This window comes from Canis aureus, chromosome 17 (assembly GCF_053574225.1).
Source record: "Canis aureus isolate CA01 chromosome 17, VMU_Caureus_v.1.0, whole genome shotgun sequence".
Taxonomy (NCBI): domain Eukaryota; kingdom Metazoa; phylum Chordata; class Mammalia; order Carnivora; family Canidae; genus Canis; species Canis aureus.
The window spans coordinates 8,190,929-8,198,085 of record NC_135627.1 but is presented as its reverse complement, the minus strand read 5'-3'; the positions used below and the strand labels follow the sequence as shown (position 1 = coordinate 8,198,085).

Sequence of the window (7,157 nt, the reverse complement as noted above, 5' to 3'; positions counted from 1 at the left end):
TAAAAGATGAAGGGGTCAGCCAGGAAATTAGAGAAAAATTAAAAAGATTTATGGAAACTAATGAGAATGAAGATACAACCATTCAAAATCTTTGGGATACAGCAAAAGCAGTCCTGAGAGGGCAATACATCACAATACAAGCATCTCTCAAAAAAATTAGAAAAATTCAAATACACCAGCTAACCTTGCACCTAAAGGAACTGGAGAAAGAATAGCAAATAAAACCTACACCCAGCAAAAGTGAGTTAATAAAGATTCAAGCAGAACTCAATGAAATAGAGACCAGAAGAACTGTGGAACAGATCAACAAAACCAGGAGTTGGTTCTTTGAAAGAATTAAAAAGATAAACTATCAGTCAGCCTTATTAAAAAGAAAAGCAAAAAGACTCTAATTAATAAAATCATGAATGAGAAAGGAGAGATCACAACCAATACCAAGGAAATACAAACGATTTTAAAAACATATTATGAGCAGCTATACACCAATAAATTAGGCAATCTAGAAGAAATGGACGCATTTCTGGAAAACCACAAACTATCAAAACTAGAACAGGAAGAAATAGAAAACCTGAACAGGCCAATAACCAGGAAGGAAATTGAAGCGGTCATCAATAACCCCCCAAGACACAAAAGTCCAGGGCCAGGTGGCTTCCCAGAGGAATTCTATCAAGCGTTTAAAGAAGAAACAATATCTATTCTACTAAAGCTGTTCTGAAAGATAGAAAGGGATGATATACCTCCAAACTCATTCTATGAGGCCAGCATCACCTTGATTCCAAAACCAAAGACCCCACCAAAAAGGAGAACTATAGACCAATGTCCCTGATGAACCCCGATGCAAAAATTCTCAACAAGATACTAGCCAAAAGGATACAACAATACATTAAGAAGATTATTCACCATGACCCAGTGGGATTTATCCCCAGGATGCAAGGCTGGTTCAACACTCATAAAGCAATCAACAAGAAAAAAAAAAAAAACAAGAACCATATGATCCTCTCAATAGATGCCAAGAAAGCATTTGACAAAATACAGCATCCATTCCTGATCAAAACTCTTCAGACTATAGGGATAGAGGGAATATTCCTCAGCATCAGAAAGCGATGCAAGATGGCAGCCACCACGGCTGCCATCATGACTGTAAAAGTCCCTCGCAATTTTCGACTGTTGTAAGAACTGGAAGAAGGCCAGAAAGGAGTAGGAGATGACACAGTTAGCTGGGGTCTAGAAGATGATGAAGACATGACATTTACAAGATGGACAGGGATGATGATTGGGCCTCCAAGAACAATTTATGAAAACCGAATATACAGCCTTAAAATAGAATGTGGACCTAAATACCCAGAAGCACCCCCCCCCTTTGTAAGAACTGTAACAAAAATTAATATGAACAGAGTTAATAGTTCTAATGGAGTGGTGGACCCAAGAGCCATATCCATGCTAGCAAAATGGCAGAATTCATATAGCATCAAAGTTGTCCTGCAAGAGCTCCTGAGCCTAATGATGTCTAAAGAAAACATGAAACTCCCTCAGCTGCCGGAAGGACAGTGTTACAGCAATTAATCAAAAAGAGAAACCGCAGGCCCTCCCCCTCCCCCCCATTCGATTTAAGCAGTCATTTTCCACAGTAGTATATTTTCTAGATACGTCTTGTAGACCTCAAAAGTACTGGAAAAGAGGCTCCCATTCAAAGGCAGTTTATCTTAAGATACTGTAAACGATTCTAATTTTTTGTCCATTTGAAATATATAAGTTGTGCTATAACAAATCATCCTGTCGAGTGTAACCACTGTCCACATAGTTGAACTTCTGGGATCAAGAAAGTCTATTTAAATTGATTCCCATCATAACCGGTGGGGCACATCTAACCGAACTCCAATAACTGTGAAAAGACACATCATACAATCACCTTGCTGCTGATTACATGGCCTGGAGTCTCTGCTTTCTCCCCTTCTCCCCTTGCTGGCTCCCTCCCTTCCTCTCTCCACCCACCCCTCCATCCCTGCAACAGCCCTCCAGCTTGGGGTGGCTTGCTAGAATAGGCGTGAAGGCTTCAGGTCGCAGCCTGTGGGACTACTGCTGGGTGTGCAGGGGTGCTCCAGCTGCACCCCTGGTTTCTTTTTTCAAGTCTTAAATGATGCCTCCCGCCTCCAAGCCATCATCCTTTGTCCACTTCCCATGACCACCCTCGGCCGAAGCATAGATTGTAACCCTCTCTGCTCCCCTCTGAAATTGGCCTTTGGTGGGGAATTCAGGGCTTTCCCCATATCTTCTCCCCCACTTTAATCGAGGGGTGCTGCTTTTTCCTTCCTCAAGTCCCTTTTTGCACCATCACCACCCAATACTTCCTTGCTTTGGCCAGAAACCATCAGGTAAGGTTGGAAAGAGTCTCTGACTCCCCTCGTTTAGTTTGGAATCACATTTACTCACTCTCCATCAGCCTGGGAATGAATATTGGGTCCTCAGCCCTGCCACCCTCTGCTGTCATTGTCAGCTGATGCCGTTTTTTAGCTCAGGTTTTGATAAAGTGAAAGGAACAGTCACCAGGGATACTCAGACCTGCCAGCTCTCAAAGTGCTTGGTGGTAAAACTTGGAGAAAGGCCACAGAAGACACTTGCAAGCACACACGGTCCCTCTGAATGAATTTTCTTTTCCTGTAATTGTTTTTGCTTTTAACAATTGAAGAAGTTTTAAACAGGGTTCTCATGTGGTCATCTTACAATCCATTTGGGTCTAGTTTGGAATCTGACAACTGGAATGAAAAGAACCTTGGATTTGGGGCATACTTTGGCTTTGGGGGACCCGCATCCCATGGTCCTCAGTAGGGATCGAGAAAGAACTCAGTGTGCACAGCAGATCTCCGAAATTGACGGGCTTGACTTCCTGGCAAATTGCTGCGTTTTTCCACTTTTCTGCTCAGGACCACTAAATGCTGAGATGTGGATGCATACCGAAATAAAAGCGATTCATTGTGCTCTAAAGGTTTTTTGTTTTGTTTTGTTTTTAATTTAGTGTTTGTGTAAAACCATCTTTTGAAGCAGCAACTATCCAGTCTGAAAAGCAATCGATGTTTTCATTAATCTTTTTCTGGGGGGTACCTTAGTTCTAAGGATTTAACATCCTGTAAGTAAAGTTGAACATAACAGTATTCCATAAGCAGCCTTTTTATTGTCAGACCATTGCCTGATTTTAATATAATAAAAAAGAAAGTGCGTTAATATTTAAAAAAATATATTCCTCAGCATCTTAAAAGCCATCTACAAGAAGATTGCAGCAAATATCATTCTCAATGGGGAAACACTGGGAGCCTTTTCCCTAGATCAGGAACACGACAGGGATGTCCACTCTCACCACTGCTATTCAACATAGTACTAGAAGTCCTAGCCTCAGCAATCAGGCAACAGAAAGAAATAAAAGGCATTCAAATAGGCAAAGAAGAAGTCAGACTCTCCCTCTTCGCAGATGACATACTGTACCTAGAAACCCAAAAGACTCCACCCCAAGATTGCTAGAACTCATATAGCAATTCGGCAATGTGGCAGGATACAAAACCAATGTCCAGAAATCAGTGGCATTTCTATACACTAACAATGAGACTGAGGAAAGAGAAATTAAGGAGTCAATCCCACTTACAATTGCACCCAAAAGCATAAGGTACCTAGGAATAAACCTAAATAGAACTACCCTATGACTTAGCAATTGCACTGCTGGGTATTTACCCCCAAAGAAACAGATGCAGTGAAAGGGCAGGAACACCTGCACCCCGATGTTTCTAGCAGCAATGTCCACAATAGCCAGACTGCGGAAGGAGCCTCAGTGTCCATCGAAAGAGGAATGGATGAAGAAGCTGTGGTCTATGTACACAATGGAATATTACTCAGCCATTAGAAATGACAAATACCCACCATTTGCTTCGACGTGGATGGAACTGGAGGGTATTATGCTGAGTGAAATAAGTCAATCGGAGAAGGACAAACATTATATGGTCTAATTCATTTGGGGAATATAAATAATAGTGAAAGGGAAAAGGAGATAAAATGAGTGAGAAATATCAGTGAGTGTGACAGAACATGAGAGACTCCTAACTCTGGGAAACAAACAAGGGGTAGTGGAAAGGGAGGTGGGTGAGGAGTTGGGGTGACTGGGTGACGGGCACTGAGCAGGGCACTTGGCAGGATGAGCACTGGGTGTTATGCTATATGTTGGCCAATCGAACTCCAATAAAAAATATACAAAAAAATAAAACTCATATACTTCAAACATCATAATGGATGAAACATACTTCAGAAGACATACATATTCAGGTGGAATTAAAATAAACTCTAGATTGTTTAAATAGAAAAATAGAAAATATTTAAATAAAGAGACTAAACATATTGTTCTAGGGAAATAAATAAATTCAGCACAGCAATATTAATATTAGGAAAGACTATGTTTTACGGAAAAAAAAAAAGTCATCCGAGGAAAACGAGGGATATTACATACTGGTTCAATAAAACTCTGAGGTTGGGGATCCCTGGATGGTTCAGCAGTTAAACATGTGCCTTTGGCCCAGAGCATGGTCCTGGAGTCCCAGGATCAATTCCCACAACAGGCTCCCTTGCATGGAGCCTGCTTCTCTCTCTCTGCTTATGTGTCTGCCTCTCTCTCTCTCTCTCTGTGTGTGTATGTGTGTGTCTCATGAATAAATAAAATCTTTTAAAAAAATAAAATAAAATAAAACTCTAAGGCCTAGAGACCACAGTGCTTTGTGGTCAGTTACTTAGGGAATAAAGTAAAAGGGGGATTTGAAGATGAATTGATTGGGAGATTTGTCATTTGGATCATTGGGTACTTTTACTTGGAATGAAGGATCTAGAGAAATCTCACAGCCTAGACTAGGATTCTAACACCGACCCAAAAGGTCCAGGGAGCAACCTCTGAGTAGCCCACCCCAACGCCCTGTGGTATTAGGAGTTAGCACTACAGAGCCACCCCTCCCAGAAAGTATGGATGCAGGAGAACCACCATGCAGTCCTGTCAAATGGGGCCCTTCACTTCCAGTCTCCTGTGCCCTTGATCTCTCCTGGGTGGGGTCAGGAATAGAAACTACCCAGGTGGCAGGACAGAATGTGCCATATGCACTTTAATGCTTGAGAGGGAGCCAAGAAGTTTTAACCTTGTGAAAGCAACTATAAAACCTGTGCATCTATCAGAGACATCCTTGAGCAGAGAATGGATGGTGCCATGGAGGAGATGTACAGGCAGCTGGGGGTAGAAAAAGCAAGGGCTTATTTTATGCACAAACTCATTTAATACAATATTTTTAGTTTAATGAGTTGAAAAGTTTAAACAAATATTAGAGCATTAAATATAATGACAGAAATTTTGTTTTATGAACTTCTCTGGTATTTTTCATGGCAAAACCAAAAAGCCTGAATACAGCAGATAGGACTCTTGGATGTTCTATTGGATGTTTTTACCTTCTAGCTGCTCTCTACTAAAATAAAGACATATTGTTCTTCATAAGGACATTAAATTTTGAAATCAGCACTTTGGAATTTCATTTATTCATTAAAGCAATATACCTTGAGTGCCTCCTAGGTTTTAGGCAAAAGCAGAGACACCTCAGAGACACTAGCAGGGAATGCCAACAGTCTCTTTGTCCTCACAGTGCACTTATAGTATAGTAGATTAATCTATTGATATCCATGAACTGTGCATCTTGGATATGGATATCCATATCCATGTAACTCTTCACATCTACTTAATAATACGGCCCCAAATTCTATTTTTGTGGTATTCTCTTTTCAGCTATTTTATATTTGTTCCTTTTCAAAATGCTTCCAATATATTTGCTCTTCTTTTTTTACATGAGGGAAAAAATACCGAAATGTTGATTCAGTTGTGTCTCATAAACTAATATAAATGAGTCAGAGTTGGAAATTATTAGGCATGCTAATGCAGGGAATCTTTAATCTCAATTGGATGCTCAACCAACTCAAGCCAATAAATCATGTACTTAATTATGAATAAGAGAGCCAAATTTACAGAACATGAAAAAAATGTCAGAAGATTTTTGTCAGTCCATGTGTCATAGGGAGTTTGACTTTTGACTTTACGTAGATAGGATTAGCCTTATAACGCATGCAATATGTTTTCTATTTCACATACTTTTAAATATTTCTTAGGAACTCAGTAAGTTGTATTTGTCCCACATGAGTTAAACTGAATTAAGAAACCACAATTTACACTTCCATGACTTGATGGCAGCAAATGGTAAGGGTTCCTGTGGTGCTCTAGGCTCTACTTTCTTTCCTATGTCTGATTTTCCAACTGGTAGCTTTATCTTTAGAGCAACATCAGGCCACACATCTAGAAGAGGAACCATCTAGTCAAGGTGAGACAGGGCTGCCTCTGGAAGTATTAATAGAACAGCAAGCTTGAACTTTCCCAGAAGTCCACAGGAAAATTGTGTTTGCTCTCATTGGTCTGAATTAAGATACATACGTTGAGTCATTCACTCTTAAAAGTGTTATAATTGTCCTTAGATCTGCATTTTCAGGACTAGGGGTGAAATCTGATCCTGAAAAGTAGGTATCTTAAAAATCAGGAAACCTTAGACGAGAGAAATGTGGGAGTAGATGCTTAGCACAGAATGTCTGCCACCATAGGAAAATAAACAACATTCATTTTAATCATACATACATCTGACTTTGCCATTCATTTCCATGGTATCAATAATTAAGCTTTTAAATAGGTGGACAGTGAATTCTCAAATCTTGGAATGTTTAAAAATAGTGTTGAGGAAGATCTACACTAAAAATTAGAAGGTAAAATACGATCTTTGCAACCCACAAATCCTGAGATTCTAAAAAGTCTGATAATCGCTGTGTTTTGTTTTGTTAGTATTTTAAAGTTTCACAGATGAAACACTATTGAGACACTGGTTCTGCTGTCATGGTTTTTTAAAAGTTATTTATTTATTTATTTATTTATTTATTTATTTATTTATTTATTTATTTATGACACAGAGAGAAAAGCATAGGCAGAGGGAGAAGCAGGCTCCCCCTGTCGGGATCCCGATGCAGGACTCAATCCTAGGACCCCAGGATCATGACCTGAGCCAAAGGCAGATGCTCAAACACAGAGCTGCCCTGTGGTTCCCTACTACTAC

At 39.9% G+C, this 7,157-nt stretch overlaps 1 pseudogene; it reads left to right on the top strand.

The window, feature by feature from the left end:
• Positions 1-1,110: 1,110 nt before the first annotated feature.
• On the top strand, positions 1,111-1,869 carry LOC144287430 (ubiquitin-conjugating enzyme E2 variant 1 pseudogene; annotated as a pseudogene).
• The last annotated feature ends 5,288 nt before the right edge of the window (positions 1,870-7,157 follow it).